General features: G+C 39.2%; 1 protein-coding gene and 1 non-coding gene across 3 annotated transcripts in view; both read left to right on the forward strand.

Annotated features, from left to right (window-relative positions):
* Positions 1–26,647, forward strand: part of GRB7 (growth factor receptor bound protein 7) — a 2,830,640-nt gene that overhangs the window by 2,529,992 nt on the left and 274,001 nt on the right. The window lies entirely within an intron of this gene.
* Positions 18,400–18,471, forward strand: TRNAG-UCC. The gene has a single exon. It is a non-coding gene; the product is annotated as a tRNA-Gly (tRNA).

The raw sequence follows: 26,647 nt of genomic DNA on the forward strand, positions 1-26,647 counted from the left end.
ATAATTCAGAACTGCTTGCTCTGTACTGCAGTAATGCTGCATCTTGTTTTAGTATTTAATTTCTGGCTAATGGAATAAACTTAGAAAGCTACTTTATCATAGCAAAGAAGTGTCTTGAGTGTTTAGTACTCTCATTAATTTTTAAATGTTATGAATTTAAAATACAGTGACCCATGTTATTAACTCTGTCTGTCGTTTTGCATTTTTATTTTGCTTTAATTTAAACTTGTAGGCCTCTTCAGTAACTTAATTAACAAGTCTCTTATGCAATTATTTAGCCTGATCCCTGTACACTTAGCCCCTTAATCACTGTGCAGCCAGCATCTGAAAAACTTCCAAGTTCTGACAGAATGCAAAATCTCTCAAGCATCTGACATCTGAAGCTTCCTAACAATGAATTAAAAATGCACAGCTTGCCTGCACCAGCTGCATAGAGGGTTAAAGCACTGACTATGTTCCAGGCAACCTAGGATGTATAAGTGTGGTTTTGGTGCTGGACAGTGCAGGCATGGAGGTCAGACATGCCCATCCTGGGGGGGGGGGGTCTGTCGAGCACACCATTATACTACTGAAGAACGAACCAGTGACCCAAAAAGTCTCAAATTCCATGAACACTTTATTTACAATCCTCTCTTTAAGTGCGATAATTTAACATACACTTTTCGTTGCAATACATATCGCTAACTTCTTCAGAAGACAACAGACAAATGTTAACCATACAAGCTACTTATATAGTAGCACTCAATTAATTCCTAGACAATCAATCAATCAACTCATTAAACATTAAGCACACCATTATGCTAGATCCCTGGCTGAGGCACATGTGGAGACATGAGTGAAACACCACGTAGCCCATTGTATGCCAACTTGTGGGGATAGGTTGGGAATGTCCAACAGGGCAGGGTATTGGTTTGAAGCACTCCCCTACAGCAGTGTGAAACTACCCCTGGTTTCTTGATGCCTTCATTGGCCTAGGCCTAGATAGAAATTAGCCAGGGGGAGGCTAAGGCACATCAGCTAGATCCAGTGAAAGGAACAGCTCATGTGAAGATCCAAAAACAGTGAAAAAAGTATATAGCTTGGAACTTTCCTCATCAAGCTTAATTTGCATCCCACCTGACATAGGTAAAACTTCTTAAGAGTGAACAAAATGGATAATGTTCCATCCTTGCAGCTTTATTAAGCTCTTGTAGATCACTGAATATGTTATTTTATGTAGCTTCTCAACAATAAGTGCAGTAGTCACCCATTACATAACAGTCTGTTTCTTAGTCACACCCATGCACTCTGTTTAACCCATTCTTAAATCTAGTGCTGAAAGGTAAAGGAACTCTCCTTTGAGCATGCTATACTGGCAACATTGCAAGATCTATCTGAATTTGATTAACTCCTGGCGAGCAGACCAAACCAGTACATAAATATTCATAGTCAGTGACTGAGACTCTCTGCTAGCCCATTTTTCTCCTTTGCCCTACTTTTATCCCACCCATGTCTGCTATGTTCCTCCCCTCATTCATTCCCTTACCTTCTCCTTCCACCCCTCAGTGCATGCTGTTCAGTCCCCCATTACATCTTGTAATACTAATTTCTTGAAGTGTATAGACTTCCCCCAAATTCTCTATCCTTAACACATCATCTTCCTCTTTCTCTTCACTATTGACCACAGTTAAAGTATTTATAATTATACAAACCATATAATACTGTAAGTGTTGTGGAGCAGACTGAAGAAAAAGTAGAAAATAAGAAGTAAAAAGTGAAAGGTAGAAACTGAATGTTAGGTAAGGAATGCCAAATGGGATTGGCAAAAATTAGCTATATAATCAAAAATATATTGGTATATCTCTACATATATATATATATATATATATATATATATATATATATATGTTGACAGCAATACAGTTAAACAATCACCATATTTTAACTGTGAGTTTTCATTAACTATGTAATTTAATATTATTTAGTTAACTGTTCCCACCCCTCTCCATATTAAATATGGCAAAAGGAGGGGTTGGTCTTTTATTCTGATGAAGTCTTAGTTATTGTATGGGTGAAAGAGCTCATATTTTATTAAAAATATTTATTTTCCATTAAATGTTCATATTCCTTTCTCCGTTGTTCTGTTGCAGTTGTGGTATTCCTGGGCTGTCCGATTGCCAAGCTGTGTGTGCTTTTGTGTTATTCTTGGCAGATACTGTTTTTGGTTATTGGGTAGTCTTACCTTAACTGACTCTGTCCACACAATTCACAATTGTATAGGCTAGCAACATCCTATCATCCATCTAAACTCATCATTGAAGGTGCCAGACCAAACCCAATTAAGAGCAGTAAGTCTCTGTTTGATGTTCTGTTAACAAATGTACCCAACCGACTTACTCAGCTAAACATTTTATTAACTGCTGTAGGTGACCACTGTCTTAGCCTCTCTTCATGGACTCTCAAAAGTATTAAGGCTTCTCCGCAAGTAGTTCTTAGTAAATATGTCCCAGACTAAGCTTCAAACAATAGACTGGAGCTCTTGCTACAATTATTTCAATGCCACAGTGGCACTATCGACACTTTGCATCCATTTAGCCCCTATTCAAGATAAACTAATACCCCCTCAAAAGGATAAGAATGTAAACCAAACAAACTTCCTGGCTCATTAACTCATTTAGGCAACTTCTATAACAGAGATGTGGCATGGATAACTGAAGAAAGGATCCTGCCAGTTCCAGTAAATATTCAAAATGTTGGTAACTAAAACAGGGCACTAGAATTAGAACCAATCAGGGGGAATCAAATTACTGCAGAAAGCTACAAACATCTAACCTCTGTCATCCCAATTAATTTTGGAAGGCGATCAAAGCATGATTTATTTTTTTCCAAAATCCATTACAGGATGCAACTTCAATTTCTCTTAAATAATCAATGACCTAAAATAGAATTTAAGCAACACCTCCTCTATTTCTACATGCCTTTTCAACAATCCAGCACTACCCCCTGCATCCCTTATTACAAATTCCTGAAACACCCCATTGTTCCACTTCAAAACAGTTCTTAAATCTCAAATACAAAAGCACCCAAAAATTATTCAGGAAGGTTTCATTCCTGATTTGCACCCCATTCATCCTAATATACTCAAATTAGTTAGTGATACACTGTGCAAGCATGTCACTTACCTCTGTAACCCCTCACCAGAAGTACCATGCTATTCAACCACCAGCTAAGGTCTCTTCCCTAACCTCTGCTAATGACTTCTTCTGATTTTACCCACTGATTAAAATGTTAGAAAACTTGTCTAAGAACAGATTGTGGAACATATTACACAGTAAAATATTCTCTGTGCCTGACAACACAGTTTCTACCCCCCACTACAGCTCCACTACTGCAATTTAATTTACATCTTCATGGATATTATCAGCACATATGTAGACCAATGTGCTGTTTCTTGTGCAGTCTTTCTCAGCCATAAAAGGGCATTTAACACTATTGTCCACTCCCTACTACTTCACAAGTCAGTCAGATTTTCTAGAGATGTCTTGCAATGGTTCCAGGGCTGTATCTTGCTTCATAATTTCTGAATTGTTGTCCCTTACAAGTGATTTACTACTGCTACTATTCACAAATATTTATTTATTATTTTATTTATTTATTGACATTTGTTGGCTGGGAAAGTCCGACTGGGTCAGAAACCCTTTTTCAGCGGAGGCCCAGGGAAAAAAGCTCCAGATAAAGTAAGGAAATTTTGACAATTTACAGTTGTGTGTACACATTACATTCTATTACAGAAAAATACCGTTTGACTTTAATACCATATTACATACAGTTATAGATATAGTAAAACAATATGTATATAGAGTAGCTGTTTACATTCAAGTCTGTCTAGGATACAAGGTAGAATCATATTTGTAAGAAGGTAATTAAGTCAGTGTAGGTATAAGTTGTAGTTAGTTTTGCAGGATTTTAGAGAATGAAGATTTAAGTGTAGGATTACAGAGACAGAGGGAGTGTGATGGTTAAGGTTAGTAGCACAGTGAGAGAGAGGTGCTAAGAGGGTAGGTATGTGAGTATAAGAACATATAGTTTGAGATACAGGGCTTGGAAGAGAGGAGAGATAGAAAGATACTTGGTAGTGAGTTAGGGCAAGAGAGTGGGAGGTATTAGGTAGTGCATTAGGGGATGAGAGTGGGAGATAAGGATGGTGAGGAGGTGGCAAAAAGGCAGGAAAACAGTGTGAGCTTTATAGTTTAGAGATGAGTCTTAGGGAGATTAGCAAGGACAGGTGTGAGTGTTAAGAAAGTGGTGAGTATGAAAGTAGTAAAGAAATCTAAGATACTAATATATGAGGGCAGGGTATTCCATGCAACTGTAAAGGAGTAGAGGCTTTGACCAGCTCTTTTGTTTGGTTTATGCACTTCTAAAAGCTGTGTAGTACTGGAGCAGAGATTTCAGGATGGGATGTATAGCTGAAGGATAGATTTTAATGCAGGGCAACTGTCTGGCTTATATATTATTTTGTGTGCTTGAGTTAGTTGTACATAACTGAGGTAATGGAGAAAATCTAGCCACTTTAATTCACTGAGGGCAGAACAGTGATGTGTGCGATAAGATAAGCCAGTTGCAAATTTAGCAGTTTTGTAGTAGCATGATTGCAGCTTGTTTTTGAGTGTTATGTGGAGGTTAGTGAGGATGGGGCCCCCATACAAAAGTCACGTAACAGTTGATACAAGCAAAACTATAGTCCTGCTATCTGGCACACCTCAAACACATTGTTCTACTAAAAGCTTCACTTTCAAAGACCCATCAGGTAATCCCCTTCCTTGATCAAAGCAGCAGAAATACTTGGGTATCACATTAGAGTAAACTGTCTCATTACATATACGCAGTCTCAAGTTAACAAAGTTGTGACTCAATTAAAACTTATCTACAGATTTTCTAATCTAATCATAGCAGAAGTTGGATGGGCCAGATCTGTAAATGTTATAATCCACAGATTAGAATACAGTGTCCCAATTATAGCCTTGTGTTCTGTGCAAAATACTTCATTAATTCAATCCACCACACCATCCATCCGTAACCCCTTTTTCCAATTTTTGCTAATGGGGTTGGGGTGTCACTTCAACAGTGACAATCAACTAGAGCCAAGGTTTACACTGCCAGGTAGTTCTTCCACACCACACACTCACGTACATACTCACACCTATGGCCAATTTTGAGTGTCCAGTCTACCTATGTCTTTGCAATGTGGGAGGAAACCAAAGCACCCAGAGGAAACTCAAGTGATCACAGGGTGGACATGCAGACTCCACACAGAAGGCACCCCAGCCAAAAATCAAAGGGGGAGACCTGTTGCCGTGATGCGAGAATGCTATCCGCTGTGCTACAAAATTATGAGATTTTTTTCTCTAGCAAACAGTAGAGAATATCACTGTAACACTTTGAGCAAAAGAATTGTAGAGATTGTCTGGGCTGGTAAACAAGCAGCTGGATCTCGACTCGGACTAAAAGATTTTATTTAAATATCACAAAAAATAAAATGAAATACAGTACATTAAGCGCTTTCATCTGTCAAGCAGACTTCTTCAGAATAAAATGAACTGTTACTGCACTCTTTAAATATCCAGATTTGGAGCCAACACACAACCATAATTAAGTATTTAAACAGATATTGCACCAATACATAAAAGTCCATGAAAATTGTAGTAAATGTTTCATACAGCTATTAAAAATAGTCAATATTGCAAAAATACATTATAATAAAATGCAGGTTGGATACCTATCATGTCAGGTTACTCTCCAAGTATGTTCTGTGCACAAATATCTATATAACTGTGTAACATCATATTTTATTTGTCTCCATAAGTAATAAATGTAATATAATGTTAATAAATGTTAAATAAAAATTATTATTATTATTATTATTATTAGTATTATTATGATTATGGTAGATATGTGTCTAGGGTATATTGTATGGGTATTACATTTATTACTTATGGAGACAAATAAAATATGATGTTACACAGTTATATAGATATTTGTGCACAGAACATACTTGGAGAGTAACCTGACATGATAGGTACCCAACCTGCATTTTATTATAATGTATTTTTGCAATACTGACTATTTTTAATAGCTGTATGAAACATTTACTACAATTTTCATGGACTTTTATGTATTGGTGCAATATGTGTTTAAATACTTAATTATGGTTGTGTGTTGGCGCCAAATCTGGATATTTAAAGAGTGCAGTAACAGTTCACTTTATTCTGAAGAAGTCTGCTTGACAGATGAAAGCACTTAATGTACTGTATTTCATTTTATTTTTTGTGATATTTAAATAAAATCTTTTAGTCCGAGTCGAGATCCAGCTGCTTGTTTACCAGCCCAGACAATCTCTACAATTCTGTTGTTGCCTGTGAGTACTTTGAGCAAAAGTAAATGTCTCCTGTTTTAGATGGAACTTCCCTTCTTAACCACAGAAATCAAGTTATTCCTTGAGGAAAACTGCATTCATCTAGTGAGGCCACCTTTCTGCCTTTCCTCTATCAAAAGGACATTCTCCAAAATTGCTCCAGATAACTGGAGCTATATCCCTGATCAGATTAAGCCTCTTGAGTAATTATACATTTTCAAAAAGTCTCCTAACATCCTGCCTTACAATGGAAAATAAATGCAACTGCATTGGTGACAGACTAAGTGCTGAATTTATCTTGCCAGACATTCAGCCTGTACTGCACAAGTCCTATGAACTAACAATATATTGATGGACACTGTTTCTGTTATACCTCCATGTTTTTTTCTGCAGCTTTAGACATTTTTCTACTTTTTTCCCTGATTTTCAGTTCAGTGTTTTATTTGTATATACCTGAACTGACAGCACAGAGGGCTAACGCTCTGAGCTGTTAATAAACTGCTTCCTCTGACCATGATACAAGGCTTGATATAAACTGCTTCCTCTGACCATGATACAAGGCTTGATATAAACTGCTTCCTCTGACCATGATACAAGGCTTGATATAAACTGCTTCCTCTGACCATGATACAAGGCTTGATATAAACTGCTTCCTCTGACCATGATACAAGGCTTGATATAAACTGCTTCCTCTGACCATGATACAAGGCTTGATATAAACTGCTTCCTCTGACCATGATACAAGGCTTGATATAAACTGCTTCCTCTGACCATGATACAAGGCTTGATATAAACTGCTTCCTCTGACCACGATACAAGGCTTGATATAAACTGCTTCCTCTGACCATGATACAAGGCTTGATATAAACTGCTTCCTCTGACCATGGTACAAGGCTTGATATAATCTGCTTCCTCTGACCATGATACAAGGCTTGATATAAACTGCTTCCTCTGACCACGATACAAGGCTTGATATAAACTGCTTCCTCTGACCACGATACAAGGCTTGATATAAACTGCTTCCTCTGACCACGATACAAGGCTTGATATAAACTGCTTCCTCTGACCACGATACATGGCTTGATATAAACTGCTTCCTCTGACCATGATACAAGGCTTGATATAAACTGCTTCCTCTGACCATGATACAAGGCTTGATATAAACTGCTTCCTCTGACCATGATACAAGGCTTGATATAAACTGCTTCCTCTGACCATGATACAAGGCTTGATATAAACTGCTTCCTCTGACCATGGTACAAGGCTTGATATAAACTGCTTCCTCTGACCATGATACAAGGCTTGATATAAACTGCTTCCTCTGACCATGATACAAGGCTTGATATAAACTGCTTCCTCTGACCATGATACAAGGCTTGATTCCTCCCACTTTCATTAGCCTGCTTTGTGACTGTCATGTCACTTAACCAGACAGTGCACCTGTGTCAACCCCAAAAAGGGACAATTTATCCATTGGTTTATTCATCAAAGCAAAATCTGTTGACACTTTTAAAAGTTGCACATGGTTTGTTTTATAGGTTCATAGGTACTGACAAGGCTATTAGTCCTTGAGGTTCTTAAGAAGCCTATTCATGCATTCCCAAGGTTCATAGGTTCATAGGTTGATACTAGGCTATCTGCCTTAGGGCATTTATAAGCCTAGCCAGAGTGTGTTTGGCTTTCGCCACCCTTTTAGATTAGTTGACTGTGCCTCTGTATAGATCACAGAAGATGGCCCTTTTCAGGTTAGTTTACTGTGCCTCTGTCTAGTAGGGACACAGAAGAGATCCCAGGGGTAAATCTACGATCTCTCATCCATTCGTCAAGATTTCTCTTGAAGAGGGTCATTGAGGGGCTCTGCCTAACATGGATTGGGATTTTGTTCCAGAGTGAGGGGAGCCTCTGGGATATGAATCTGTCCTTCCAGCATGTCCTATTTATTTCTGTGCTGAGGTTTAAGTCCCTGGAGCGTGTAGCTCTAAGGGTTTTGATTTCCTGAGGTGGAGCATGTCCATCAATTCTGGGTTGGACATGGCTTTATACGTCAGGCACAGATCGCCTCTGAGTAGGCGGTAAGCAACTGAGTAGAGCTGGAGTTTCTTTAGCCTAACTGCGTAGGGCATCTGTTTGAGACCCTTGATCCTCTTGTTGAGGTACTTTTGGGGTCTTTCCAGTTGCTGCAGGTGTCGGGTAAGGTACATCCCAAATGGGGCATTGTATTCAATTATGGGCCTGATGAGTGATGAGTAGAGGGGCACAATGACCTCTCTTGATCTAGATGTGAACCCTTTCATGATAAGGTGGGCTATATAGAAGGTCTTTCTAACAACTTTGGCAATGTGGTTGTCAAAGGAGAGATTGCTATCTACTTGGGTCCCCACATCCCTAATTACTTCTTCTGTACTTAATGGATTACCACCTATGTGGTAATTTGTGGGCACTTTGTTTTTCCCAAAGGGAATGACTATGCACTTTTTGGCATTTAGCTTTAGGCCATGGCTCTGACACCAGTTATCCGTCTCTGTGAGACCCTTTTGGAGGATGCTTGTGTCAGTCGGCGAGTCGATTATGGTACCCAGTTTTCAGTCATCTGCGAACTTGGTCAGCCATAGTCCTCCCATGTTAGCCTCTACCTCAGAGAAATATATACTGAACAAGAGAGGTCCCAGGACTGAACCTTGTGGGATGCCACTTGTAACTGGTTTAGAGTCTGACATGGCACCTGCAATTCTAACCATGTGGGTTCTATCCCTGAGCCAGTTTGCTACCCATCTTGTGACATAGGGGTTGATATTTAAGCTGGTGAGCTTATTTATGATGCCCGAGTGGGGTATTGTGTTGAAGGCTTTTGTGAGGTCCAGGTAGGCTGTGTGGACTACCTTCCCTTCATCTATGGCCTTGGTGACTGTTTCAAAGAAGTAGACCAGGTTCAAGAGGCAAGATCTGCCCTTAACAAAGCCGAATTGGGTAAGATCCAGTGTTTGGAGATTCCCAATGTCTTTGTTTATGAGTTCCATGATGATATGCTCCATAGCTTTGCAGACCAGGCTAGTCAGGCTTATAGAGCGATAGTTTCCGGGGTCTGTTGTGGCACCACCTTTGTGGAGTGGGACCACTGTTGCTGTACGCCATTCCTTGGGTACATATCCTGTAGTAAGGCTGAGATTGAACAGTGACTTTATGTGAGGGTTCAGTTCTTCTTGGAGCTCATGTAAGACGCAGCCCGGAACACCGTCTGGTCCCATTGATGCTATGTTTTTGCTTTGGAGAGGGCAGCTCTCACCTGTGCATATGTGATGTCAGGGAGGCTACACTCTGTTGGGATAGACATTTGCTCTTTTGGGGGGGAAGGGGTGGGGGAGTTTGCACTGAACCTGTCTGCCAGGATGTTGGCAATGTCTGTGGGTTTATAGTGTATTTTTTGTAATTTTGCACTAACTCAGAGCATATCTGGGAGTTGCCACCCAGGTTCCTCACGTAACTAAAGAAGGCCTTGTGATTATCTTTAGCATCTTGTGCAATTTTTCTTTCAAAGCTGGCCTTAGGTGATTTTATGAGGGATCGTAGTTTCTTGCTAGTACTGCTCAGAGATGCTTTCCCTTTTTGGGATTTTGCTCTATCATGTAGTAGCTTCCTCCTTCTGTTTTATAGCTTATTTATGGCTGGGGTCCACCAGACAGGTCTCCTGCCTTTGGAGGAATGAGTCTTGGTTTTATTTGGGATAGCACGATCCATGCATTCCTGTAGGTGTCCATAGAATGCGTTTGTAAAGGATTCTGCGGTTTGGGCTGTATTTTCCACTGGCCCGGGGGCTTTGAAGGATTCCACCTCGGTTTTGAGAAGTGTGAAGTTTGCTTTTGAGAAGTTCTTCACCGTGGTTTCCTTGGCTGGGGGTGGGGATGGGATATAGATGTCCAGTGAGATTAATTTATGGTCAGATCTTACCAATGAGGGGTATACCTCTGGTATGGAACATAGAGTCCCCATGTTGGTGATGATCAGGTCCAATATGTTTTCCCCTCTTGTGATGGTGGTGACCAGTTGTTCCATAGCATTTGAGTTTATAAATTCTAGGAACCGTTGGGCAAGGGTGTTGGGGCTTGAGTAGTGTTCCCAGTCTATGTTTGTGTAGTTGAAGTCACCCAATATAATGGTGTTTGGAGAGACCTTCATATTCTCTAGTGTTCTCAGGAAGGCCGAGTGGGGTTCCAGAGTTTGGGAGGGTGGTCTGTAGCAGGCTACAAACTGAAAGGCAGTTTTGCCCACTGTTAGTTGCACATGGATGGTGTCTGATGCTTCATGCAGTGCCACTAACCTGGAGGTGTGGGTATCTTTGATGAATATGGATACTCCCCCTCCTTTTGTGGTTCGGTCCAAGTTTTGGGGCTGAAAAGCATGGTATGAGGTATAACCTGGGGGTTATACCTCATACCATGGGGTTTATTAACGCTAGCATTGTGAGTATAATTACCCCACAGCTCTTATTATTTTAACCCAGAGTCCATTTAAGTACAAATAACTAGAGCCAGGGAGATGTGTACATGTTACCCCTGTCCGTAAGGGGCATGGGTGCTAATCCCGGGTTGAACTTGTGGCTCCTCATCCATTTATCCATATTAGGTTTAAATGGTGTAAGTGATGTACTTTGCTTTACATGGAGAGAAAGACTTCCAGAGAAGTGGTATTCTCTGTGAAACATGTGTTCCTCCAGAATGTTCTATTTAAGTTGCAGAAGAGATTAAGATCTCTTGAGCAGGTGTTTCTGCCACTGTTGTACTTGCAGATGTGTAGTAGGTCTGGAGGGATAAAGTCATTAGATGCTCTGTAAGCTAGACAGAGATCACCCCTCAGTAGTTGTTACGTTACTGAGAAGAGGGACAAGGCTTTAAGATGGTCAGTATAGCTTTTGTGATTTAGTCCCTTTATTTTCTTTGGTGATAAAGCATTGGGGTCATTTAAGTTGTGCCAGGTGTTTGGACAGGTACATACCGAAGGTTACATTGTAATCGATGATCAGCCTAATAAGTGCAGAATACAATGTAATAATCACTAACCTGGACCTGCATGCCATACCCTTACTAAAAAGCTGTGCAATGAAAGAAGACTTTCTCACAGTGGTGAGTTTGTGATGATCGAGGGACACCAGCTCATTGTCTGCATGGTTTTCCAGGTCCCTAACTACTGGAAAGGTCATCCTGAAGGATCTTGTAGTCTTCTGGAGAGTTTGTGATGGCACCAAGTTTGCAGTCATCTGCAAACCTGGTCAGCCAATAAGCCATACCTGTCAACCATCCCGAATTACTCGGATTTTACTGAGTTTTGGGGTCCAAATAATGGGGTGCCACGATTCCCGAGTGGTACCCCTTCATTTCTGATTTTATTCCCATTTTTCCCAGCTTTTTAATTTATTTATTTTTTTCTTTCGTTCTTTGAGCTGACGTCATCACGTGCGCGATGACGTCAGCTCTATCAGCCTGTCAGAATTGAGCTCAAGGGCAAGCATTTACGGCGATTGAGTTGAATGGATCTGTAAGTGCAAGAAGGAAACTAGCTTAAAGTATTGGAGTTTTGGCTTAGGATGCTCATATTTTGATGGATTTTGTGTACGTCTTGGCCCAGGACGCTCGTATTTTGAACAGGACTTATTGTTATTGGAAGACAGACACTCGTTTATGAGGTATCTGAATCCAAACACATTTGTGTGTGTGTGTGTGTGTGTGTGTGCGTGTGTGTGTGTGTGTGTGCGTGTGCGTGCGTGTGCGTGTGTGTGTGAATGATATTAGTGAGGTTGTTTTCCGATTTTTTTTTTTTTTTACTGAACACATTTCTAAGGACTGCTGTAATCCTTATTTAATAAATGCTTTCATCAGTGGTGAATGCCCAACTATACTGAATGACTGCATGTCAAATTATTTAACTAAAACCAATAAATGTTTAGGTGCTCGCCCTGATGATTTCAGTGATTCTTTCTGCATTCGATTAAAGACAGTATGTAGTCAGTGTTAAGGTATCTATTTCAGGTATGTTCTAAAAGGATAGAAAATTGCCAACATTTCCCTATTTTGAAAGGTGGTGATGCAGACCATTTTGAAAACCATAGACCCATTGGGATAATATTGGAGAGGGGTGTTTTAAAATTAATCTCCACTAAGAGTTTAATTTAAATGATATTAACATGGATTTTGTCCAGATAGGTTATGTGTGACTATCAGTGAGTTTTCCATTTGTTGAGGCACTGGACAATAATATAGTCATTGCCATTATATTTTTAGTTCTAACCAAAGTGTTTGATTCAATATCCCATTCAATTATTATTGTGTATCCTTAAGTCATGGAGAGTTATTCTGTACAATTTTCATTTTATTTCTATGTGGCTGTCTGAAAGAAGTTTCTCTATTTACATCAGAAATATACTTTCTGATTTCTTTAATGTCACTAGAGGTGTATCTTAACGGCCAATGCCTAATCCTTTCCTTTTTAACACTTACATGTTTACATAGGTTCATAGGTTCATACTAGGCTATCTGTCCTAGGGCATTTATAAGCCTAGCCAGAGTGTGTTTGGCTTTCGCCACCCATTTTAAATGAATTTTGCTATGCCCTTTTTCGAGGTTAGTATACTATGCCTCTGTCTAACAGTGACACAGAAGTGATACCTGGGGTAAACCTACTATCTCCCATCCACTCATCAAGATTCCTCTTGAAGAGAGTCAATGAAGGACTCTGCCTAACCTGGACTGGGATTTTATTCCAGAGTGAAGGGAGCCTCTGGGTTATGAATCTGTCCCTCCAGCATGTCCTATTTATTTCAGTGCTGAGGTTCAAGTCTCTCGAGCGCGTAGCTCGATGGGATTTGGATTTTCTGAGGTGCAGCACGTCCATTAATTCCGGGTTGGACATGGCATTATACGTCAGGCACAGATTGCCTCTGAGCAGGTGGTATGCCACTCAGTAGAGCTGGAGTTTCTTTAACCGGGCAGCATATGGCATCTGTTTGAGCCCTTTGATTCTCTTGGTGAGGTACTTTTGAGGTCTTTCCAGTTGCTGCAGGTGTCTGGTAAGGTACATCCCAAAAGGGGCATTGTACTCAATTATGGGCCTAATGAGGGATGAGTAAAGAGGCACGATGACCTCCCCTGATCTAGATGTAAATCCCTTCATGATTAGGTGGGCTATATAAAATGTTTTTCTAACCACTTTGGCCACGTGGTTGTCAAATGAGAGATTGCTATCAACTTGGGTCTCCAGGTCCCTAATTACTTCTTCCGTACTTAATGGATTACCACCTATGTGGTAATTTATGGGCACTTTGTTTTTGCCAAAGGGGATGACTATACACTTTTTGGCATTTAGCTTGAGGCCATGGCTCTGGCACCAGTTGTCTGTTTCTATGAAGCCCTTTTGTAGGATGCTTGTGTCGGCTGGAGAGTCGATTATGGCGCCCAGTTTGCAGTCATCTGCAAACTTGGTCAGCCACAGTCCTTCCGTGTTAGCCTGTACCTCCAAGAAATATGTACCGAACAAGAGAGGTCCCAAGACTGAGCCTTGTGGGATGCCACTTGTAACTGGTTTGGAGTCTGACATGGCTCCAGCAATTCTAACCATGTGGGTTCTGTCCTTGAGCCAGTTTGCAACCCATCTAGTGACGTAGGGGTTTATATTTAAGCTGGTGAGCTTATCTATAATGCCCGAGTGGGGTATTGTATTGAAGGCTTTTGCAAGGTCCAGGTAGGCTGTGTGGACCACCTTCCCCTCGTCAATGGCCTTGGTGACTGTTTCAAAGAAATCAACCAGGTTTAAGAGGCAGGATCTGCCCTTAACAAAGCCGAACTGGGTAGGATCCAGTGTGTGTAGGTCCCCAATATCTTTATTTATGAGGTCCATGATGATCCTTTCCATAGCTTTGCAGACCAAGCTAGTCAAGCTTATGGGGCGATAGTTTCCAGGATCCGTTGAGGCACCACCTTTGTGGAGAGGGACCACTGTTGCCGTACGCCACTCTTTGGGTACATATCCTGTAGTAAGGCTGAGATTGAACAGTAGTTTTATGTTTGGGTTTAGTTCTTCTTGGAGTTCATGTAGGACGCAGCCCGGGACACCGACTGGTCCCATTGATGCTGTGTTTTTGGCTTTGCCATCAATAAATCATAAATGAGTGGGTAAATGTGCAGATGTTGCTAAGTTGGCAGGCCTGATAACTGATATCTAAGATCAATTGGAAACTGTTACTCTTTTAGGACCAATTATACAACTGAGCAACTATAGATAAGGTTGAACTTAATTCAGAGTGTAATATTAGATGCTTTGGAAGTACAAGCTAATTATATCCGTATGGAATTTTCACTGAAGTATTGTTTTTGTGTTCATTTTAAGGATCTTGTAATCACTGATAATTTAAATGTTGTAGTAGATGATAGCTCTGTGATTAGGAGGTCTTTTGTACAATTAAAACTATCCTCTGCACCATTTCCTCAAGACATGCTGCTATTCTTATACCAATGTACAAGTCCCTTTTCTAGCCAGTGATAGAATATGGTCTTGACTTTTGTGTTTATAGTAATAGCATCAACATGTTAGGCTAGATACAAAAGTACTTCACTAGGCTAATCTGTACTGGATGGATACTAATTGTAATTGATTAGTTAGAAACGATCATCAATCATTCTTTTGCTACTTGCTAACAGGTATATTGATGTGGGTCTTTAAATGCCTGAAAAGTAAGGTGAGCATATCCTGAAATATATTTTATTAATTGCAATATGGAAACATGTAACAATATAGCAATAACCCACGCCTGGGTGTGGGTAATGCTGGATTTACCCACGGTTGGCGTGGTTTGGTCATGAGGGCGAAGCCCGAGGGACCAAACAAAGCCATCCGTGGGTAAATCCAGCATTACCCACACCCAGAAGTGGGTTATTGCTATTATACAATGACATTATTTAAGAAAAAAAAATTAATTTTCTTAAATAATGGCATTGTATAATGCCTCCTTGCTGCCCTTCCGCAGCTGTCTGGTATTCTGCGGCAGTTCTGATGTACTGCGCATGCGTATGCCTACGCAGTACATCAGAGCTGTGGGCAAAAGCAACGGAGAAAGCAAGATCTCCGTTGCTTTTTACTATCTCCGTTGCTTATTTTAAAGCTGTCAAGCTATGTTAAACCCATTTAACATAGCGAGACAGTTTTGAAAAAAGCAACAGAGAAAGCAAGATCTCCGTTGCTTTTTACAAACTGTTTTGCTATGTTAAATGGGTTTAACATAGCGAGACAGCTTTAAAATAAACAACGGAGATCTCCGTTGCTTATTTTAAAGCTGTCTCGCTATGTTAAACCCATTTAACATAGCGAGACAGGTTTAAAAAAAAAGCAACGGAGAAAGCAAGATCTCCGTTGCTTTTTACACACTGTGTCGCTATGTTAAAGGAGTTTAACATAGCGAGACAGCTTTAAAAAAAGCAACGGAGATCTCCAAACCACGCCAACCGTGGGTAAATCCAGCATTACCCACACCCAGGCGTGGGTTATTGCTATATTGTTACATGTTTCCATATTGCATATTGGAGATCTCCGTTGCTTTTTTTAAACCTGTCTCGCTATGTTAAACTCCTTTAACATAGCGAGGCAGTGTTTTAAAAAAGACTTACACTAATGATAAAAGTCCGGGCGACTGGACCTTTTTCCATTAGTATAAGTCGATTTACAACGTGCAGGCTGACCAGTCAGCATGCACGTTTTGGAATATTAATGGGGGGTCATGGTATAATTGCTAACTTATGGCAACCAATAAAACTACACAAAAAAGATTACTTTCTTTCAAGATAGGATTGCTAGTCAGTGGAATAAGTTTCTGTTAAAATGAGATAGATACACTGTATAGCAGTCTACCCTACATGACAAGACTTTGGGAATTAGGTTTGAAAAATGAACTATTATGAGGCACTGTGCCAGCAAATAACACTGTAACACTACAGTATTGCTTTTCAACCTGAAAAATGCCAAACACTAAAAGATATTATTTTGCCTTACTCCCCATCTAGGACTCTTCACTCTTTTGATAAATTCATACTGTACTTGAGTAAATGAAAACGTCCTGTAGGTGACTCACTGTATTCCTCTCATGTCTCTGTAGCTTGGAATTCCATTCTCCTCTCACTCAGACAAGTTAACAACCTGAACTCCATCACGCTACTGTTGAAACAATACTTAAAGGTCTCATGGCTTTGCTCATGCACCACACCTGCATATTCCACCTAAACTATTCTTATCCACCCTATCTCATCCAGTTGGACATCCCTGGTTAAGAAAAGCAATTAAATAAATAAATGTACAGTTAACATATAAGAACATTATATAGTTGTCTACCACAAATACAATTCTACCAGTGAAGGTGTTAATCACACATACCAATGTCAGTTTCATACGGTAGTCTTATGCCATGTTTCTCAATACTTTCTCAGGTGCAACACCTGCATTAGCTTTCAAACTCCTAGATAACATTAGACAAAGCCAGGAGGAAGCTACCTATTAAACAACCAGGCTGTTAAAGTCTAGAACCCCTTCTGATCACGCCAGTACAGCATTATATATTCTGTCTTAGGATAAACATTGAAATAGTCGTGTGTGTGTGTGTGTGTGTGTGTGTGTGTAAGTAGACTTTTATGATGGAAATGTTCTGAATTGGGCAGTTTTGTCATGATGTTAAAGTAAAGTTACTAGATGCACCCTTACAGCAGGATGTCTTATTTGGGGTTAAAGCAGAAGAGGTTTTAAAGAAAATGGAGGATAAGGCAAAATCTGTGCAGATGGTCAAAGATTTCTTACAGGTACAACCCCCACGCTTCAGCAGAAATTGGCCAACAAAAAATTGGTCCTTTCCAGCTTCTGACAGACTACAGAGGGGTAAATACAGGCGCCCAAGGGAAAGAGGACAAGCACAAATCCCTTACAAACCTCGCCAATGGGGCACTGCAACACAGAAGGGAGGAGAAGACAGGTCCCAAACTACTAGAAGGCAAACACAATGACTTAAACCTCAAACTGCCGAGCAAAACTCTCTTGGCAGCTCCCTTGGGAGGAAAATTAGCATTTTTTACAGACAACTGGCGCATCGTCACAAAGGACAAATGGGTCCTAGACATTATCTCACAAGGATACAGATTCCATTTCCACACTTTGCCAAGGATAAAAGGAATGCCAAACCTGCATTTTGTTTCATTACCTGCTGGACAAATTTTCAAACAATAAATTTAAAATAAGTTCTAACTTAAGTCTAACAAGTATGCTGTATTATTATACAAGGAATATAATTTAATAAAGTCAGGAAGGTGTATCAAAGAATGCATGTATGTTTCTTGTTTTGTGTGTAAGGGGCCTATGATTTCAAAGCAACCCAAAGGTAATATTTATCCACCACTGGCCAAATGCACTTTCTTTGGATGTGGTATGGGTGTGAGTTTCAATGGCAGAGAAGTTTTAATGCCAATTCTATTTTCATTGTGAGACAAGTATTGCTTTGTTTAGCAGATATCTATTAGTGTTTGTGCATTGTGCTATAAAATGTAAAAGTAAAATCCAAATCACTGTAGAAGTAAAGCAGTATGCACACATTAGTGTTTATGGTAAATGGAGCGAAATAGCCAGGTAAATGGGTAAAATAGCCAGGTAGTGGGACATTGGAATGACTGTAGGGGGACACTGGTGCCATGTTTTGGTCGTCAGTTCTTCAGTTTGTGTTTGAAAGTTGGTATCCCACAATTCCATTGGAGTGGGCGGGGTTACATAATTATGTTTGCAAATGTTTGTTAATCAGCGTACAGATTTTTACCTATTTTTCATGGGCCAGATTTTTGATGTTTCCAGGTTGAGAGGTATGCAATAAACCCTTAACATTACAACCCAGATGGCTTAGTGGAAAGTCCAGTGACCTCAATGTACATGGTCCAGGGTTCAAGACCTGCAAAGCTTGTTAATACTGTCAATTAGGACTGAATCAGATATTTGTAGCATTGGTGGTATAGTGGTGAGCATAGCTGCCTTCCAAGCAGTTGGCCTGGGTTCGATTCCCAGCCAGTGCAAGAAATCTCTACATTTAAGCATTTAAACCTTAAAAAGGGCACAATATACTCAAATCAAGGGGTGGCGTAAGCCATACAGAATCGGGCTAGGCTTATAATTGCCCCAGGGCAGATAGCCTAGTATGAACCTATGAACCTATGAGATGTAAATCCCAAAGAAGAGTGGCCTGAGGATCCAACCCCGGGATACACCATTAATGACAGTGACAGGACTTGTGATGTTGGTGGCATCCCCTCCAGCTCTATACTCCTTAGGTTCTGTTTGTTAGCCAGTTTGCATTCCATTACTTAGAGATTTGCATTTAGTTGGGTGTGTTTATCCACTATAGCTGAGTGAGGGACGGGGTTGAATGTTTTTGCGAGGTCTGTATATGTGGTGTGCACAGGTTTTCCCTCAACCATTGCTTCAGTAACCTTCTTGAAGAGGTTGACCAAATTAAGTAGGCAGGATTTGCCCATGATGAAACTGATCTGGCTCAAGTCAAGAGTTTGCAGGTTGCCTATGTCCTTACTTATTAATTCCACAATAATTTTTTCTGTAACATTACAGATGAAATTGGTCAGGCTTTTTGATCTATAATTGATATGATTGATGCTCCATCTTTGGGCAGGGGGTTGACTGTTGCAGTCCTTCACTCATCTGGCACAAATCTTGTTTAGAGGCTGATGCTAAATTGCCTGTGTAGTGGGTTTGAGAAGTCTTGTTTCAGTCTGATCAGTGGGCAGACTGGTATGTTATCCAGCTCCATAGGTGCAGTGTTCTTGGCCTATGGTAGTAATATGACTTGTTCTTGGGAAATGGGAGGGGGGGGGTATGTGTTATGGGACTGAATTCAGAGTTATTGGAAGATGTCTCCAACTTCAGTCTTGTGGTGAATTATGGTCTAATTTGACTAGCGAGGAGGTTACAACTGGTAGGGAACAGAGCTGTCACGTAGTGAAAGCCAAGTCCAGGATTTTGTCTCCAGTAGTTGGGGTGTGGACTAACAGATACATTGAATTTGTATTTATGAAGTCCAGAAATCTCTGGGCATACATGCTATGTAATGTATAAGTCACCCAGTTGGTGGAAGGGTAGTTGCAGTCTCTCAGGAGAATGGAGTTTGCCCGAATTCGTAGGGATTCCATACTAGAGAGGTAGGAGGTATGGGTCAAGAAAGACATAGAGGAGGTCCTGTAGCTAGCTACGATCTGATATGTGTTTTGTCAATGGTCTAAGCTGGACATAGAAATCAAGGTCATTATCCTGTCTAATGAGCCTGGAGGTGAAATTGTTTTACAAATATTTGTTTATATAACATTTTTTTAAATGGGTAAGTTACACTGGTGCTAAGACCCTTTTCAGTCACGACCCAGGCCAAGGTGACCAAAACAAGACACATGTATCAAAAACCTAATAGTAAATAATGCAGTGCATTGCAATAACAGTGGTAAAGCAAAGGCAGACTTTACAAATACATTGAGTAAAGAAGGAATGTTAAACTGTAAAATAATATTTAATGATGCAATAAAGTGAGTTTCTGATACCACAGGCATGATATAGTCAAGAATTTTATTTTTGTAAAGTACTTGTCAGAGTTGTGTTCTTCCTGACCTTCAATGGGGAAGAAGTAGGTTAGGGATTCCAATGATTTTTAAGATACGTGTGAGAGACACAGAAGGGTAATGATAAGAATAAAATAAAAGTAATATGTAGCAGGAGTCAGGGTAGCTCAGGGAGGGATAAAACATAACCAGCAGCTCTGAAGCAAGTAGGAATGAAGTGACTTCTTGAATAAGCAAGGTTACCTGTCAGCATGATGGTTATAGCTAGAGAGTTCCAACAAGCTGGATAGCAAGTGTAAATAAAGGTCTGGAAAGGACTGAGTTGGTGTTTTGAGGAGTAGCTGGAGGTTTTGATGTGCATTTGAGTAGAGGGGGGACAGTATCCTTGTTTGAAAAGTTTATTTGTAAGTGCGTTGTATATGGAGAAAAACCCCATCACCTTTGGAGTCTTCATCCAGTGCAATGAGCCTGTACTCTTGGAAGCCCTTGGAGCCTTGCACTGGTGGGGAGCTCTCAATAGTCTTGAGCCAGAACTCTGTGACAATGTATGTATCAATGCATTCCAAGGTAAAGTGTCTGTAGAGAGTGGAGTTTTTTGTTAAGGCTCTTAGCATTGAGCAGCAGTGTATTCATTTTCAACAGATTCTGTTTTGCTATGTTGAGAGTTTTTGAAGAATGACTTTGCTAAAAAAAAAAGGTATTAGGGAGATGGATAAGTTTGTTGCAAATATACAAAAGATTTGGGGGGGTGTAGGCCATGTCTGGCAAAGGAGTTAAGACTGTCTACCATATCCTCCCAGAGTGATATCACATCCCTTTGAATAACACCAGACACTAAGCCAATTGTTGAAGTTGATCATCTTTTGTTCATATTGAGGTATCATTCTTTGCGAATGCAAAATGATAGGTTCATACTCGTCTTGACCACATATTCTGATGGTCCATCTTATCTCTCTTCATATAGTCCAAGGAGGTATGTATCGGGTCATACACTTACACGTCTACTGTGACTGTGTCATATGGGTACTTTTGGAACAAGGACGTGTATGCATGCATGATGTGGTGAATCTTGGCTCCTGATAAGCAACAGAAAATGACTGCCTCCTTGCTGAACTTGGTGAGTGGTATATTAGTATTAGATGTTGGGTTGTTTGGAAGTTTGTCTCATGGGCTATTGAGATCAGACACTGAAGTACAGATGCATGCTTAGTGGGGGATGCTGCTTGAGTTGAGTGTTTGTGAGGTTGCTGAGGGTACTTGTTACTGTAGTGGCCTTTGTGGCTTTGGTAGGTTACTTTTCAGAGGCTCAGAATATGTAGGTCTATGTGTTTGGTCTGCAGTGTGTGTAGTAGGTATACTTTTGTGTTGTGTGTCACTGCAACTGGTTTGATGTTTACCATGGTTGGATGAGAGAGCCTTGCCTCCAATGACATTTTATTTCTACATCTCTCATACACTGTATCAGATTAAGAATTAGGTGGTTGTCAGTAAACATGAAACAATTGTTACATTGTCTCAAGATGCCCATTTCCACCAAGCTGGCTACACAAAGCAAGGAAATTTCGGATTCTTAGCAGATGCTTTCCATGTAAACTCTTATATGTTATCACTGTGCTAATTTGCACAATGTTTATCTGTAAATATTTATATATCTGTAATCTCGTAGCTTACATTATTGCATTTTTACAGTACCATTATTCATTTGTTCATTATTGCTTATCTGCGTAGCTGTGAAAGTCCCAGAGTACTTGGTGAAAAGAAGACTGGAAAATCCAAAGTAATGGTTCAAAACCAACTTTATTGAACAACATCATGCTAAATGCTTCTGTCCTAAAATAACAGACTTCATCAGAGCATGAGTGCAGCCCTCCTCTGCATTGAAATATATACAAAACTTTACCCATTCAAAACCTCTAAAAAGTAACATGATAAAAAGATCACATGATAAACGATCTAATAAATATTCATAAAATATTGTAATTATTGTGAGTGGTATGAAACCTTCATTTAATAACAACTGAACATTCATGACTATTTTCCAAATATAAGAACCCACTGTTAAAAATAGTCATATAGAATCTATGAAATAAAAAACACAGTACAGTGTTCATACCTTTATATTTATATTTCAGTATGATTTTAAAATTTATCAAATGTTCTTAATATCTGAAAACATGTTTAAAAAGTAAAATGTTTGTGAAATTCTGTAAATGAATTTTAAAACATAACAAATCTATAGTTTGGCAGTTCTGTGCTTTAAAACACTTCTAACTGATATGTTGTTGTCCATCCCTGGATGTATTGTTTCCTTTTGCCTCAGTTGCCATACTAAAATATATGCAAAATTGAATTTCCTACTTTATTCTTTGCTGCAAGGAGTGGTTAATAAACATGAATGTTACAGATTAGTGAACCCAGAGTGTCTTCTGGGATCCAGGATACCAGAAAACTAATCTGGTCAAGGGACAGATAAGGCTGGATAGAATGGTATTGGAAGATAGCTGGTTTGAGAAGGAAGTGGAATATTTATGTAGGATGTTCTTGCAAAGAACCTACCTGTTAGAACTGCTGTTAAAAATGAGATGAGAAGTATAACAACAATGGGAATTTAAACCAATTTTGGATATTACTTGTGAACTTGAGTCACTTACTGAGAACAAAAAAAAAATAATAAATATGGTTATGAGAAATCAATGATTGTACAATACAGTTCCAAATCTGGAGCACTTAAGGAGATTGTTAATAAAAATTGGAACATTCTTAAAGTTGATCTCACAGTGATGTATTATGTGGGTATCTGTCTAAAATTTCTTTATAAGAGCGGTTCTAACCTGAAAAATTAATTTGAAAACATTAAACCCGAAGGATTAGCTAGGGTGAAAGGAGATAAGGTAGGTACTACTAAGTGTGGAATGTGTCAGTATTGTTAATATATTTTTTTATGGGTGAAAGATGTCAATAGTATACCAAGGCAGAAATCTGACCACGCTAACTTGGGCAAACTGCTGCACTTCAGGGGTAGTTTATATTGCAATCTGTCAAGGTTTTCATTTTGGAAAGACAGAACACCCCTTGAAAAAAAGAGGATTTATGTACATCTGTATGATGTGACTAAATGCAGTACTTAGAATGCACTGTATAAACATGCCATTGTTTGCAAAACATAAAAGGGGATACAATTTAAATTTGGGATGATGGTTAGAGTTTGAAGGACCCAAAGGGTGGAAGATGGTAAAACCGTTTGGAATATAAGGAGTTAGTATCCAGCTGAGATTAAATGCAACAGTACATCTGGGTTTAAATGATAGCTTAGCAATTAGAAGTGTTTTAAAGTGGACACCTGCCAAATTCTAGATTTGTTATGCTTTAAAATTTATTTACAAAATTTCACAAAAAAATTAACTTTTTAAATATGTTTTTAGATATTTTGAACATTTGATAAATTTTGAAAATAACCTTAAACAGATTGTTGTCATAAGATCTAAAGTTCAAAAGACTGAAAACCAAATTATCTAAAACTCAAAATATTGAAAACATTTTAATGGGAGGCAAGCCCCTCCTGCACCCCCACACCCCTAGCTAATTATATATACCAATTCCAAGATTTCACAACAGTGGATAAAGGGCAAATTCACATTTTTGATGTTGAGTTTTAGTTATTTTAGTTTTCAGTTTTTTGAACTTTAGATCTTATGTCATAGACCCCCCCCCCAAACATATATAAAGTATTAACATTTGTATTGTAATTTTTTTAATATGTTCTATATGACATTTTTAACAATGGGTTCTTGTATTTGGAAAATAGTTATGAATTTCATTTTGGAGATATGAATTTCAGTTGTTATGTAATGAAGATTTCAGATCACTTACTATGATTGCAATCTTTTATGAATATTGAATATTTATAAAATCCTTTATCATTTGACTTTTTTTTCATCGTGTGTCTTTTTTGAGATGTTTTGATTGGGTGAAGTTTTGTATATATTTCAATACAGAGGAGGGTTGCACTCATGTTCTGAAGTCCGTTATTTTAGGATGAAAGTACTTAGCATGATATTGTTCAATAAGGTTGGTTTTAGAACCTTTACTTCAGATTTTCCTGTCTTCTCTTCTGACTTTTACAGTTTAGTGCTTTTTTTGACCAACTATGTTGACTTCATTTTGTTTCATCTGTGTAGCTTGCATATGTATTTTGTTTTTGCCTTCTTTTCAAGGGTCATAGCTGAAAATGGTCCCTGGAGAAGTTACAAAAGCTGCTAGGCTTCATTTTATCCCCTTTTGTGTTTTACAAACAAGGGTATGTTTATACAGTGCATTCTTAGTATTGTATTTATTTGTATTATACAAATGTTCATAAATCCTCTTTTTCAATAGTTTTTTGGGCTTTCCAACATAAAAACATTGACAATCTTGACAGACTGGAATATAAAACACCCCATGAAGTACAGCAAATATGAAATAAATGAATAAGTAAATAAATGTGTTCATTCTATAAGAAACAGCAGGAGAAGGTTAAAACTACCCATTCTGGAAACCATATTTTTTCAGACCCAAGCTACAAGGTGTAGTGGGAACTTTTCAGCAATTACTTGGACTTCTCACCTTAAATAGGACAGTGTAATATCTGGCAAATGAAAGAAGGGGAAATTTAAGATAGAATGACAAGTGAGACCCAGAGACAAGCCCAGGGGCCCTCAGGGCCAAGATACCCAGAAAGAACAGTCATCACTCGGGGAGTTTCAAAAGCTACTAGGCTTCATGGCATCTTGCATTATAATTGTACCTCCTAGCATGATTGCATGTGTAGAAACTCCAGTGGTATCTAAGAACAGATGAGTGTCAGTATTGTTGGTTCTCTTGGTGAGGCTTGTGTGACATTGTGAGGTATTGCCAGCTGTACCAGGAGAAGTGGGACAGTGCATGTGTGGCATATGCCAGTGTAGCTGGCTGACGTTTTGTAATGCCATTTGACTGTTACATTGATTTCTATAGATGCTTATATTAAGAATGTATTTGTAAAAGTTGCTTATGTTAAAATTGTTGCAACAGAATCTTAGCGTTATGAATGTGTATTATGCCAGAGTCAAGTGACTAGATATGATGTCATTCTATAACCAGCTGAAGGATGGAACTCTGGCAGCAGCAGATTGTTTGCTTTTTTTTCCTTTGGAAACTGATATACAAGATCTGTGTCATTTACCACAGTTCACTTGAGCTCAGTTGTTAGTTGTACAATCAGTGTTTAGTATCTCATCTTGCCTGGTGGAAGTGAGCATCTCAGCAGTACATCTTACCTTGTGATACTACGTGAGTTAACTAGGACAGTTTCTCTTTAGTTCTGTTAGGAATAATACAGTGAAATTAGTTTAGTATTATTTATTTTTCTGCATCTGTGAGATTCTATCCAACTGTGTTATTTTTATCTTTCCTGTGACTGAAAGCTGTGTTTATTGTAACTAAATATTAATTATTCTCCTGTTCTCCATTTTATTATCCAATATTTTTATACCTTTTCATTGTGGATGGTCTTTTTAAAGAGTACTTTTAACATCTTGAGAGTACTTGTACTTATTTTAATGATACTGTGGCCACTCCGATAAGCCTTATTGCTTCGGTCACACTCTACCATTTTTATCAGTATTAGTTTGACACAGTATAATTGGTTACCCTTTGTAAGAGCCTTAAAGTATCTGACTGGTGGTAGCAATCTACATTGTAGTCTGGAGAGAGGGGACACAGCTGGTGAATCTGTGCCAGCCCTTCTCAGATGTGTGTATGTGTGAAAAATCAGGTATTCAAGTTTGTGTGTCAGATGCCTGGAAATGGGACACAGTGCTCCAAAGTGGTTCTTGTTAGGGATCTGGAGAAACAGAGAGTCTGTTCCTTTTGTGCTTGATGCAGAGAGCTGTATTTGAAATGCTGTGTAAAACTATTCCTATTTTTAGGACCACCTCTCAATGGTATCAGTTGTGAGGATTGGGGCTCCTTGATTACTGGCCCAGGGTAAAGAAGGGCCATTACAGCTTGTACTCCAGAAACACTGATTTCCCCATGGTGTGTTGGGCTTTAGCACCCTTGTGCTTGAGTCTTTTAGCCAAAGTAAGAAACATTGGTAGACTGTGCCAGCCAAGAAACATTTATACCAGCAGCATCTTGACATCAGCATGGGAAGGAGTCCAGCAGTCCCAAGAGGGAAAGGTTGAAGAGCTCTGAAAGTCAAGCAGCCATCAGGCTTCATCAGGCAGGAATTCTAAGAGTCAGTACTGCAAGAATGGGCATACCTGAACACCTACAATTGTGAATAATTCCAACTGTATTTTTAATTGTGGCAATGATTTAAGTAGTAAGTAAAGTGTTAGTGATGTTGGGAGCCATGGTGTCCTAAAATAAGCTGGAAGGATGGTGACATCTTGGTTTTAGAGAAAAAGGTTTACCCCGTTTTTGAGTCATACTTGATGACATCAGTCATAGAGCTTTACTAATGATGGGGTTAATGTAGTAACCTTTCCTACCATGTTGATAAAGTACCTTACAAAATAACTATTTGAATGACTTAAGAAAATTGCACTGGAAATGAAGACTGCAGACCGGATGTAAATTGACTGAAAATGCAAGTGTTGCTGTGGAGGAA

The sequence above is a fragment of the Protopterus annectens genome, chromosome 5.part0, assembly GCF_019279795.1.
Source record: "Protopterus annectens isolate FY-2018-M chromosome 5.part0, PAN1.0, whole genome shotgun sequence".
Taxonomy (NCBI): domain Eukaryota; kingdom Metazoa; phylum Chordata; order Ceratodontiformes; family Protopteridae; genus Protopterus; species Protopterus annectens.